This window comes from Macaca mulatta, chromosome 2, assembly GCF_049350105.2.
Source record: "Macaca mulatta isolate MMU2019108-1 chromosome 2, T2T-MMU8v2.0, whole genome shotgun sequence".
NCBI lineage: Eukaryota > Metazoa > Chordata > Mammalia > Primates > Cercopithecidae > Macaca > Macaca mulatta.
Window position 1 is genome coordinate 80,124,777 of NC_133407.1, and position 13,759 is coordinate 80,138,535.

General features: G+C 36.6%; 1 non-coding gene across 1 annotated transcript; it reads left to right on the forward strand.

Moving 5' to 3' along the window:
• The first annotated feature begins 3,817 nt into the window (after positions 1–3,817).
• LOC114676653 (U2 spliceosomal RNA) lies at positions 3,818–4,008 on the forward strand. The gene has a single exon (XR_003727697.1). It is a non-coding gene; the product is annotated as a U2 spliceosomal RNA (small nuclear RNA).
• Positions 4,009–13,759: the final 9,751 nt, after the last annotated feature.

Sequence of the window (13,759 nt, forward strand, 5' to 3'; positions counted from 1 at the left end):
ATCTTGCACACACGCATACACACGCACACACATGTATGCACACTAGTTCTAACACCTTATGTTAACTGCCTCAGAGTACCCTCCAAGCAATAGTGAACAGAGTACTGATTTCCTTCTTTGTAAATTTTCCAGGATATCATGATCAACCTAATTGTGTGGAGAATGGTTTTGGAATCTGCTGATTAACACTTGATTATACAGGAGCTCTCTAAAAGAGAGATGTGTCCCTTATGCTGATTCTTTCTCAAAATGAAGATTTTCACAGGTAGACCATTAGTGCCAGACACTGAAGAATTCTAGTTTTCTTTGTTAAAAACAGTGTATAAAAATTTTTAAAGAATTCTTCATTTACAGAAGGAAAATAAGAGAACAATGTATGGGCCTGTTTAGTGTTTACGTGGAGTAGAAGAGATGAATCTGGAAAATGTTGGAATGTCCTTTCGGCAAACATGAATAGGAGTAGAATTCTGTCTTTTTTGGGGACGGAGTTTCACTCTTGTCACCCAGGCTGGAGTGCAGTGGCGTGATCTTGGCTCTCTTCAACCTCTGCCTCCTGGGTTCAAGCAATTCTGCCTCAGCCTCTCGAATAGCTGAGATTACAAGTGCGCCCCACTACGCCCAGCTAAGGTGTTTTGGGTTTTATTTTTTTGTATTTTTAGTAGAGACAGGGTTTCACCATGTTGGCCAGACTGGTCCCAAGCTCTTGACTGCGGCTGATCCACATGCCTCGGCCTCCCGAAGTGCTGGGATTGTAAGCATGAGCCACTGCACCTGGCCTGTCCTCTCTTTTTAAGAGACAAGGTCTTGCTCTGTTGCCCACGCTGGAGTAGCTGTGGCAAGATCATAACTCACTGTAGCCTTTAACTCCTAGGCTTAACCACTACTGCTGCCTCAGCTTCCCGAGTAGCTCTGACTGCAGGCACACACCACCACACCCAACTAATTAATTTAATTTTTTTTTTTTGAAATAAGGGGTCTTGCTATGTTGCCCAGGCTGGTCTCAAACTTCTGGGCTCAAGTGATTCTCCTGTCTCAGACTCCTAAAGTGCTGGGATTACAGGTGTGATCCCCTGTGCCTGGCCTGTCCTCTCTTATTGATGGTTATGGTTTAAAAACACTGATTCTTATGTTCTCATTAGTAGCCAAAATAATGTTTTAAAAGATACTTTATTCTAATATTTTATAAATTTCCTTTTATAGTGTATATTAAATAATTCTGATCTGGTACTATTTAAGAGCCTCATATGTTCACTATTCCCTGAAAAAGTGAATAAAGTTTCTAGGTCTACTTATGAAGTTTATGGAAACACTTAACTTGAATTATGTGGCTAGGAACTCAAGTAGAAGTGTATTGTTAAAAGATAATTTAAAAATAAAATTACGGTACGTACAAATATAAAATGGACATATGCCCAGGACTTTTACTCATTAATTAATGAGATAACCAGTAAGATGTTACAATTAATTCAGATGTATTTAAAGATATATATGAGCAATAAGGAAAGCTAAAATGAATGTACACATACATGCAAAACTGCTGTGTCCACAAGGCAATGAAGAATTGCATTCCTCAGGACTTAGTCCATTTGCATTTCTATAGAGGAGTAATTTGCATTATTATCAGTTTTCTACTATTTACAGGGTTATAAAATCGCTCGAAGACAATGGAAGGTAGAGGTAACCGATAAAGACGTACTAGACAGTACATCCAGCAGAGCTTTTGCACTTCTCAAAGCATTTCCCATTTTTTTCCTGATGGTATTAATGCTGTTCACATTGCTGTCTTTCCACAAGCTTGTTCTTTAAGCAAAAGCCGGAAGTTTTTTGTATTACTTTTTATGAGTAAATATCTGAGAAAAACAATTTAGTTAGACCCAAAGTAATAATTTAGGCCACCTATTAAAGACTATGATTCTGAGATGAATAGAATATGCTTTCTGTCATCTGAGACCATTCCTCTTATTTCAATTACTTGATATAGCATGATATGTGCTATAAGTGATTTATAAAGTATTGAGTGAGTGTGGCAGAAATTTTGGCTTCAGAGGATTAGAGAGGGTGGCTTTTAGTGATGTTAAACATTTTACATCATTGCACATGAACAAAGACCTTTTCGTATCATCCACATCTGATTCTCCTCATGCCTAACAGTTGGAACTGAAGAGAAACTTTCCTCTCTGTGAGAGAAAACTGATTGAGTGTGCTGTGCTTCATCTCATTCATATGCATGAACTTAACTTTTGTTTTGAGACAAGGTCTCATTTTCTCATCCAGGGTGGAGTGCAATGGCATGATCATGGCTCATTGCAGCTTTGACCTCCCAGGCTCGATCGATCTTCCTGCCTCAGCCTTCAGAATAGCTGAGACTACAGGCATGTGCCATCATGCCTGGCCAATTTTTGTATTTTTTTGTAGAGATGGGATTTTGCCATGTTGCCCAGGCTGGTCTCAAACTCCTGGGTTCAAGCCATCTGCCCACCTAGGCCTCCCAAAGTGCTGGGATTACAGGCATGAGCCACTGTGCCTGGCCCATATACATGAACTTCTAACAAAAAATTGAAGAGACCCTAGGTGGAGAATATACTAATTCAAAATATCATGTTCTGGAGATGTAGGAAAAAAACTATAATTGAAAAATGAATGAAAAAAATATTTAAATTTTAGGGGTAGGAAGTGGAAAGCCCAATTTGAAGAAAGCGGCGTGCAAACCTGGGGTCAGACAAGTACAGGAGAATACATTGAGTGTATCCTGAGTTAGTTTAGTAAAATTAATGAGTTATTTAAAATAGATTTTAGGATGTTACTGTAATTATTGATTTCATAAGAATATATTATATTTTTCTTGCTCTACAGAGTTTTACCTTGCATGTTAATATCAAAATTTATTACAGCAAACTGTTCATAACCTTTTGTTGAAACAAGGTTTGAAAGTTTCTTTGTTCATTTTCCTGAGCTCAAGGACTTACAAGGTAGGACATATAATAAGTGAATCCTGTCCTACTCATCACTAGTGGCAGATGTTTCCCCAAGATATGTTATTAGTCATAATAGTAATTACAATTAAAAAAATGTCTGCTCTATTAAGTGTGCTTCTGAGGAACACTCTTTTATTTTAAAGCATAAAGCATTGTCCTATTCAGCAGAAGCCAAATCTAATACAGGCTGGTAAAATGTCCTGTATACAGTTGTTTGGGATCTCTTTGTATGGTATGTGGTAAATCACCAAAATGGAATAAAGATAGCTGAGAAATTAATATTGGCTTTTGCTAAACTAGTGACAAACTGTAAAAATGATGAATTCAATGTGCTAATTAATTGGTACTCTTGCTTTTTAAAAATTATGCAGTGGTAATCTATTGATTATTGGCTGACCATTATATAGAGATTAGGTCTTATTTCTCATCCTGCTATTTCCCACCTTTGCAACTTTCTTCTTGATGAGAAAGGGGCATCACTCCTAAATAACATTTTTTTTAAAACATTGCGTATTCAAATTTAAAGAACAGAGTACAAGATTAAAGTGTAAAATTTTTGTAATCAGAGCTTTATTGGAAAGTTTAGTGTGTATAGGCATTGTAGATGTGGCTGTAGAATTTATGGACTCAGTTAAAAATTGTCACCTGATAAAAATGAAGTTAACAATCCATTCAAATGATGAGATTTGCATCTACAGATATATTACCACCTAAAAGCTGAGATTGCATATATTGCTGATGGACTCCTAGAAATGAATCAGGCATCTTTTAAATCTCAGTAAAATGATTATGTTTTCTTCCAGATACTATCTAAAATATCACCAATATAAGATTCCTCATCAATCACTTCTCAACCTTTTGACTAAGATCAAGTGTAGTATCTATCTTCATCAGTTTAATATCTGAGATCGCCTTTATCTGAGGACAATATATTTAATGGATTTTTGGAACAGAGAGAAGGAATAGGAGCTTGTTCTGTCCACTCCATGCATTGACCTGGTATTGCAGGACCTCCAGAAACACTGCCCCCTCCCCTCCCACACACATAAATTCTCACCAATCTTGAGGGAATGTTAAAATAAGATGTGCTTTGATTGGCTGATAATAAAGCATATTAGAAATGAAAGAACTGTAAAGAAGTAATTTATCTTCAAATTGGGAAGCCACTTCTAGCTAGTGGATCTAAGTGTTTGGCAACATATTCTGTAGCATAAAACTAACTTAATACTTGATTTTAGACTCAGGAGACATGCATTGGGTTCCATGTTGCCTCTTGTTAATCATCTACTTTTGGAAACATTGCTGAACTCTATTCTCTTTCCTCATCTTTGAAATTAGGTTAATCACATCATAGGATAGTTGTGAGTAATAAATAAAATCATCTATTCTCATGCCTGACACACAATAAGTGCTTAATAAGTATTTATTGGCATTGCCTCTTGCTAGAATCTGGTTGGAATGATACATGAAACAACTTTGTTCCTTTGCCATGATACTTTAATACACATTCTCATCTGTGTCACCACAGTAGAGGAGTGCCACTTCCTATCACAGGGGAACCGATACTTGTGTCAGCAGTTGCTGAATAACACTAGAAAGTCTAGGTGAAATAGTAAAAAATACAGAGATGAATAGTTTAAGAAAAGCCTCTTAACTGATTCTGGTATAATTCCCTATAATTAAATAATTGGCTTAACATAATTATGATCTTTTCTGAAGTATATTGATGACAAGAAGGTGGCCTGTGAATGAAATGTGCAATTTTTTGACTCCAGAATTATTAAAGTATAAATTGCTAAACTATAATTGTGGATTATAAATTGATCACTGATCATCTTCACATGAGTGATTAAAGATTCAACCCTGTAGATCTGAACACCCACAGCATCAAGGTGAAGTTGCCAGGGAACTGATGATTCTCTCACACTTCTTTATCTACATTTCTGTCCAGAAATGGACTGTCCTCTTCCCTCAGAAATCCTAGCTGTCCAATCAAGCAGCCATTTCAAGCCAGAGACAGTCTTGGACACACTACACAGGTCTGACGACTAAGTGACAGCCCATCAGTGGAATGAGATGCCTTTTCTTGAAGGCTACTTACTGGTTTCCAGCAAAAAAAGGGAAAAGTTCAATGAGAGAGAACAAACTTCTAACTATGTTGTTCTTTTTGGGCACATTGTATATGCTGAAAAGTTAATGCTGTTTTTAAAGTTAATTCATGATAATTGAACCGAAGTGCTCTGAAAGTGCTGTTAGAGTCTATTTATGAACCCAGTGCCCTCTTTGTCAATTCAGTAAAAGCACCGTTCAGTAAAAGAAAGGAGAGAGAGACGGCTGCATGGTGTGCACTTAGCCATATGTGCGTCCTTTCTCTGTAAAGTATCTGTTTTTCTAAGTGCTTTTTTTTTTTTCTTTTAATCTGTCTACCTCATTGAGTCAGCGGAGCTGCCAGTCCCATTATCACTCCACTTTGAGGACTGGGAAGGGCTGATAAATGTATTTTGGTCGTGATTCACCACAAATCACTTTTGTTGCTCTGAGGTGTAGGTCACTGTTGCAATTATAGGTCAGCAAGAGGAGAGCACGTGGGACAAGTGAATTAAATGAACTACTGTTTGATGATCACATTGACAAATATTTTTAAACAAATATAATGGACAGTCTTTGTTAGCACATGGAATATACTAATCGTTTCCAGGAGTGCTGTTGGGAGTGAGTCTTTCATATGAAGAATCAGCAATTCCATTTTAATGGCAAAATGTTGGTAACACCTTTATCTTCAACAATAGCAGGTTAATTGAATTGAATTATATTTTATTAAAATGATAAAATACTAAGACACTTAAATGGTGATGTAAAATATTTAATTACATGGAATATGGTCTCTGATAAATTAAGTGGAAAAGGAGAATACAAGATCATGTTATATATTTTGTTTTAAAAAAGTATTTCTCTATATGGAAGGATTAACAGGATATGCATATGATATTAACAGTAATTTTTTGGTAATGAGATTTAAAATTTTTCTTATTAGTTCTCTCTCTTTTTTTTTTTTTTTTTACTAAACATGAACTATAAGATACTGTAATAAAGTTATAAGAAAGTTGTTAAATAATTTTTTAAAAAGAGTATGTGCATGTCAAAGAAATCATGCTTGTGAACAAAAAGAAATTAGAAAGCATAAAAGGCTTATTTCAGTATTTCTAATTAGTTACCCAACTATATTACATTGTTCCTAAGAATTGAACCTTTCGGAATCCTCTGAAAGTAAAACCATATTAAAGAAAGAAACGTAGAGTAACCATGAGCATGTAGTTTGAAAAAGATACAGAAATCTCAGCTATGTGTAATTCTTTAAAAAAGAATTGAATCCATGATGGCCTCTCATTCTGAAAATGAAATAAGGCAGTATTTATTTGAAGCTAATAAATGAGAGTGTATTATTGTATGCAAAACTGCGCTTTAAAATGTTTGTAATGTAAAATGTTTATAATATAAAATATTTCATGTACTAACAGCAAATCACAGAAACAAATATGACATTAGCTTGTGGGGGGAGTTTGAAAGTTCCAGATGCTAGAATTGGCTGAGGCTCTTTGCAGCACCGTCCAAATAAAAGTGGATAAGCTGAGGGGTTTACACTAGTGATAATGGAAGGAACATGGAGTCAGAATGGCTTTCTATATACCTATGGCTTGTGTGACCTCTTTGGGCCTTGGTTTTTTAATCTTCAAATGAGAGAAAATAATACATACCTATTAAAGTTGTTAAATAAAAAGCATATTTAAAGTGCCTAGGAAAATGCTTGCCAAATAGCAGTGATTCAATGAATATTAGCTCTGTACTTGAATTTGGAGTCTCCCTTGGTGACTCAAATTTAATTACTAAAAACGCTAATGGCTTCAAAAGTAGCCATTTAAGAGAGTGCATTCACAGCAGGGAGAAAAACTTGAGCAGTTATCCTTCCACAGAACTCCATGAACAGGTCTTGGGATATTTTATTCAATTTAAAACCAAAGGGCTATGGAACAGTGAGTTTTCAAATTTCTATCATTTGTTTGGGTTCATATTTGACTTTGGTAAGTTCACCAATATGGATTCTTTTAGCTAAAGAACAAGTTGGATTTTCATCATAGAAACTTCATATTCAGTAGATTAACTTGATTGGCAGCCATTCTAAGGGAGAGATTCAGAAACAGAATAACAAGTCTGTCGCAATTTAAGACTGAACTACTGAATGAGGAAATCAGGATCGAATTTCGTCATGATGACATCTATTAGACTTCCATGATCATTATCTCAAGAAAAAAAAAAATCATGGCTCTATTCAAGAGAAGAATTGTTGTAGAGGAAAGGAAGTGCTAAAACAGTTTTATGAAATTACATTCTGAGGTGTTATACAAAATAGTACTCTCTCTGAAATGTAATTTGCCTTTAAACTATTCAGAAGAGTCTGAATGGTGATTGTTACCTGAGTTTTTAATCCAAAAGTTCAGTGATGGAGCAGCATCTGGGCCTAGCCCCATCTCTAGTGGCACATCCTGAGTGACTAAGACATAGACATGAAAGCTTTATCTGGGGTTACAGGGATCCAGTGGTTTCATTCAGCTTACAAAAGCAGAATCCTATTGGTTTCCAGTCTTCTTTGAGTCTGTTTTGTTTTTAAATCATTGCAGCCTGCCAGGCACAGTGGCTCACACCTGTAATCCTAGCACTTTGGGAGGCCGAGGTGGGAGAATAACCTGTCAGGAGTTCAAGAGCAGCCTGGGCAACATGACAAAACCCCGTCTCTACTAAAAATACAAAAACTATCTAGGCGTGGTGGTGTGTGTCTGTAATTCCAGCTACTTGGGAGGCTGAGGCAGGAGAATCACTTGAGCCGGGGAGGCAGAGGTTGCAGTGAGCCGAGATTGTGCCTTTGCACTCCAGCCTGGGCAACAAGAGCAAAACTCAATCTCAAAAAAGAAAAGAAAAGAAAAAAAAAAAAATCATTGCAGCCTAAATGTCCTTTTACCTGTTTCTAAGTCACAATAATTCTGAAGTGATCATTTCACGAGCTACAACAAAAATATTCTCCAAAGCTATCAGGCTAAAACAAAGCAGTTCTGTGATTGTAAAAAAGCTTTAAACATCTGAATTTGGTCGGGGAAAAGAGCACGTTGTAGTATCTTTTCAGGATTGTAAAGCACATGTAAATGGATGGTATTGGACATATGGAATTGTTCATTTTACAGAATACTTACTATCAGATGTTCTTAAATAACAGGATGAAGAACACATGCTTAATTAGCTCAATTGTCTATGGATAACTGTGTTGATGCTCAACTTTTCTTTCAGTTTCCAGTTTAGGATGCCATATAATGCTTGTACATTCTGCTTTAATAAAATCATCTAGCACCACTAAAATCCTGCCATAGTGCATCGAAATATTTCTACTCAGCAACACTATTATCACTTAAAGCTGCAGGCAGATCTTAAACTACAATTTCATGGGCTATATTTTGTGGACATTGTATTCTACAATTTTATTCAATCATGAACACATTTTCTCAATGCTTTTATTTGATAAAACATAGCCTTTAATATTACATATAATAGCGTTAGTAATTCTTTTTTTTTAAGACATGAGAAATTATTTTATTTTAATATTTTAACTGAACAACAGGTTTCAATCTTTAAGTTGACTGAAAATGTCTAATCTCAAGTTATTCATAAAGAACTGACCATAAACCCATAGAGACAGAAAGTAGATTGGTGGTGATGTGGGGCAACATGTGGGACTTAGGAGTAAATATATATGGGCACAATATTTGTTTTTTGGGATGTTGGAAGTGTCTAAAATTAGATTTTGGTATTGCTTACACCACTCTGTTAATGTACTGAAAATCATTGAATTGTGCATTTAAAATGAATACATATTTTGATGAAGTTAACAGAAGAATACATAGTATTCCATGGTGTATATGTGCCACATTTTCTTAATCCAGTCTGTCACTGATGGACATTTGAGTTGATTCCAAGTCTTTGCTATTGTGAATAGTGCCACAATGAACATACGTGTGCATGTGTCTTTATAGCAGCATGATTTATAATCCTTTGGGTATATACCCAGTAATGGGATGGCTGGGTCATATGGTACTTCTAGTTCTAGATCCTTGAGGAATCGCCATACTGTTTTCCATAATGGTTGAACTAGTTTACAATCCCACCAACAGTGTAAAAGTGTTCCTATTTCTCCACATCCTCTCCAGCACCTGTTGTTTGCTGACTTTTTAATGAGTGCCATTCTAACTGGTGTGAGATGGTATCTCATTGTGGTTTTGGTTTGCATTTCTCTGATGGCCAGTGATGATGAGCATTTTTTCATGTGTCTGTTGGCTGTATGCATGTCTTCTTCTGAGAAATGTCTGTTCATATCCCTTGCCCACTTTTTGATGGGGTTGTTTTTTTCTTGTAAATTTGTTTGAGTTCTTTGTAGGTTCTGGATATTAGCCCTTTGTCAGATGAGTAGATTGCAAAAATTTTCTCCCATTCTGTAGGTTGCCTGTTCACTCTGCTGGTAGTTTCTTTTGCTGTGCAGAAGCTCTTTAGTTTAATTAGATCCCATTTGTCAATTTTGGCTTTTGCTGCCGTTGCTTTTGGTGTTTTAGACATGAAGTCCTTGCCCATGCCTATGTCCTGAATGGTATTACCTAGGTTTTCTTCTAGGGTTTTTATGGTATTAGGTCTAACATTTAAATCTCTAATCCATTTTGAATTTACCTCATTTTATTTATTTATTTATTTATTTATTTATTTATTTATTTATTTATTTTATTATACTTTAAGTTCTAGGGTACATGTGCATAATGTGCAGGTTTGTTACATATGTATACTTGTGCCATGTTGGTGTGCTGCACCTATTAACTCGTCATTTACATCAGGTATAACTCCCAATGCAATCCCTCTCCCCTCCCCCCCTCCGTGACAGGCCCTGGTGTGTGATGTTCCCCTTCCTGAGTCCAAGTGATCTCATTGTTCAGTTCCCACCTATGAGTGAGAACATGCGATGTTTGGTTTTCTGTTCTTGCGATAGTTTGCTGAGAATGATGGTTTCCAGCTGCATCCATGTCCCTACAAAGGACACAAACTCATCCTTTTTTATGGCTGCATAGTATTCCATGGTGTATATGTGCCACATGTTCTTAATCCAGTCTGTCACTGATGGACATTTGGGTTGATTCCAAGTCTTTGCTATTGTGAATAGTGCCGCAATAAACATACGTGTGCATGTGTCTTTATAGCAGCATGATTTATAATCCTTTGGGTATATACCCAGTAATGGGATGGCTGGGTCATATGGTACTTCTAGTTCTAGATCCTTGAGGAATCGCCATACTGTTTTCCATAATGGTTGAACTAGTTTACAATCCCACCAACAGTGTAAAAGTGTTCCTATTTCTCCACAGCCTCTCCAGCACCTGTTGTTTCCTGACTTTTTAATGATTGCCATTCTAACTGGTGTGAGATGGTATCTCATTGTGGTTTTGATTTGCATTTCTCTGATGGCCAGTGATGATGAGCATTTTTTCATGTGTCTGTTGGCTGTATGAATGTCCTCTTTTGAGAAATGTCTATTCATATCCCTTGCCCACTTTTTGATGGGGTTGTTTGTTTTTTTCTTGTAAATTTGTTTGAGTTCTTTGTAGGTTCTGGATATTAGCCGTTTGTCAGATGAGTAGATTGCAAAAATTTTCTCCCAATCTGTAGGTTGCCTGTTCACTCTGCTGGTAGTTTCTTTTGCTGTGCAGAAGCTCTTTAGTTTAATTAGATCCCATTTGTCAATTTTGGCTTTTGTTGCTGTTGCTTTTGGTGTTTTAGACATGAAGTCCTTGCCCATGCCTATGTCCTGAATGGTATTACCTAGGTTTTCTTCTAGGGTTTTTATGGTTTTAGGTCTAACATTTAAGTCTCTAATCCATCTTGAATTATTTTTCGTATAAGGAGTAAGGAAAGGATCCAGTTTCAGCTTTCTACTTATGGCTAGCCAATTTTCCCAGCACCGTTTATTAAATAGGGAATCCTTTCTCCATTTTAGCATTAGTAATTCTTATGGTCATCTAGTTATTGAATGACTGTTTTAGGTGTCATGGAGTCAAATGCTTATGATGTCAAAAGTAGGAAGAGGTGATAACTGTTTTGAAGTACAAAATGTGCGCCTACCACTCAGCTCCTGAGGATGCCATGCAGCGACAGGGGCCTAAAGCGTGCATGTACATTTGTTTCCCATTGCTGCTATAATAAATTTCCACAACCTTGGTGGCTAAACAAAACAAAACACCAGTTTATTATCTCATAGTTCTCAAAAGTGAGAAGTGTGAAATGGGTCTCAGTGAGCTGAAGCCAGGGTGTTGGCAGGGCCGTGTTCTTCCTGGAGGCTCTGAGGGAAAATCATTTCCTTACCTTGTACATCTTCTAGAGGCTGTCCATATTCGTTGGCTGTTGTACCCCTCATCTTCTAAGTCAAACATGGTGTATGAAGTCTTTGACCTTGCATCACCCTGACGCTGATTCTTCTGCCTCCCCCTTTCACATTTAAAGGACCCTTGTGCTATTACATTGGGTCTACCTGAGTAATCCAGGATAACCTTGTTTTTTTAAAGTCAGTTTATTAGCAACCTTAATTCCTCTTTGCCATGTGTGTTAGCATTTTCTAAAGACACAGAACCAATAGGATCTGTATAAATCTATATCAGAAGAGATTTATTATAGGAATTCTCTTACTCAGTTATGGAGGCTGAGAAATTCTTTTTTTTGCAAGCTGGAGAACCAGTAAAGCCAGGGTGTTATTCAGTTCAAATATGGAAGCCTCAGAATGAGGAGCTGATGGTGTAAATCCTGTCCCAAGTCTGAAAGCCCAACAGGCAGGAGCACTGATGCTCAAGGGAAAGAGAGAATGGATGTCCCAGCTCAAACAAAGAGAGTGAATATGCCGGTTCCACATTTTTTGTTCTACTAAGTCCCTCAGTTTGTTGGATGATGCCCGTCCACATTGGTGAGGGCAATCTTCTTTGTTTAGGCCACTGATTAACTTACTGTCTTCCAGGAGAACCCTCACAGATGCAGCTAGAAATAATGTTTTACCAGCTATCTCAGTATCCCTTATCCCAGTCAAGTTGACACATACAATTTACCATAACACCATGTAACATACCATATTCACAGGTTCTGAATATTAGGATGTGAATCACAGAATGCATTTCTATTTTTTGGAGAAGCTGGGATACCATATTTTAGGTGAAATCTCTGTATATTTAAATGTTTGACTCTATGAGATACATAGCATCTCAGTGAATCTGTTGTGGCCTATAGGCTGCCTGTTTATAGCCACCAGTATATTGCATGCCTGACTCTATGCAGAGTATCTGTGTTTTCTCACTCATGGTTTTTAAATCTAACTGAGAAAGTAAACATTTAAAAATATCCATAAAACAGTATTTTAACAACACAGTACAAGAAACATGATATGGGGCTTTGGGAATGATCCTTGTAGGGTGAAGCAAGATAGGTCCTAAAAAAAAAAAATGATGTATTTGGATGAGCAAAACGGAATTTAGAAGACATGTAAAAAATGTGGTGGTTGGGTGGAACAAGACTGTCAGCAGCAAGGATGGGAAAGACGCTTGGGACATCAAAAGTCTGGTCTTGCTGGGTTAAGAGGAATGAAATTGAGGATCATTTATCTGATAAAATGAACCAAGTAATACACAGTTTTCAATGCTTTCTTTAGAGTTTAGCTTTATTTCATGAAGCAATAAATTTTTGTGGTAAGTTCTTGAGCCAGAGAAATAGTTGGATATAAGATTAGATAAAAATGTTTTTTTAAGAATTATCACAACAGAGATGAAAGCACAAAGACCAGAAAGATGACTGTTTTGTTCTCCAGGTGTGCAATAATGAGAAAACTAGACTAGGGTTCTCAAGGTGGGTTGAAAAAAATCTAAAAAGACATTTCAAAGAAAGAATCAGCAAGACATGATGAGTGACTGGCTGTGATGAGTTAATAAGAAAAAAAAAAGATAATAAAAGTTGAGATATGGGTCTAGGAGCACAGAGGAATCATTGATTGAGGTTTATAGATTTGGGTGATTAATATCATTGAATTAAATGCATTTTTTTTTTCAAGAGAAAAGTGCTTGAGGCCAAGAACTAAGCTTAAAGAGATGCCTACATTAGATCAATGGGAAAAAGGTAAGGGAATAAAAGTAGAAGGAAGAGTGGAAACATCTTTACACAGCGTTCCAACACCCAAAGGAAGGGGAATTTTCAAGGTAGAGAAAGAAGGATTCCGTGATGACAAATAACATGGTTTTGCAGTGTGAAAATTGCTTGACTGATACAGAAATAGAGAAGGATAAAGAAAACTTGTTTAAAAGAGTTTTTATTGGAATTTGAGGCAGAAGTGAAATGTTATTTAAGGGAAAAAGATGAATTTCATGATTTTGCAGGCTTGAAATGCTTAAAAGATAGAAATAAAGGCCAGTAGAATTATTAAATGCAATGTTCCTGAAGATAGAGTGGAGTAGGCAGCTTTGAAGGGCCTATCAGGTCATAGTTTCATCAGTGAGATGTGCTCATTTTACTCCTTTGAGCCAGTGAACCTCTTTTCTACTTTATGACAATACTCTATTGACTACAACAGATTCTGACTGGCCTGACTTAAGCTAGGCCAATCAGAATCTCTCTCCTGGAAATTTCTTATTGGGCCTGAGAAATTTATTTATTTATGTGGGTGACACAAAATG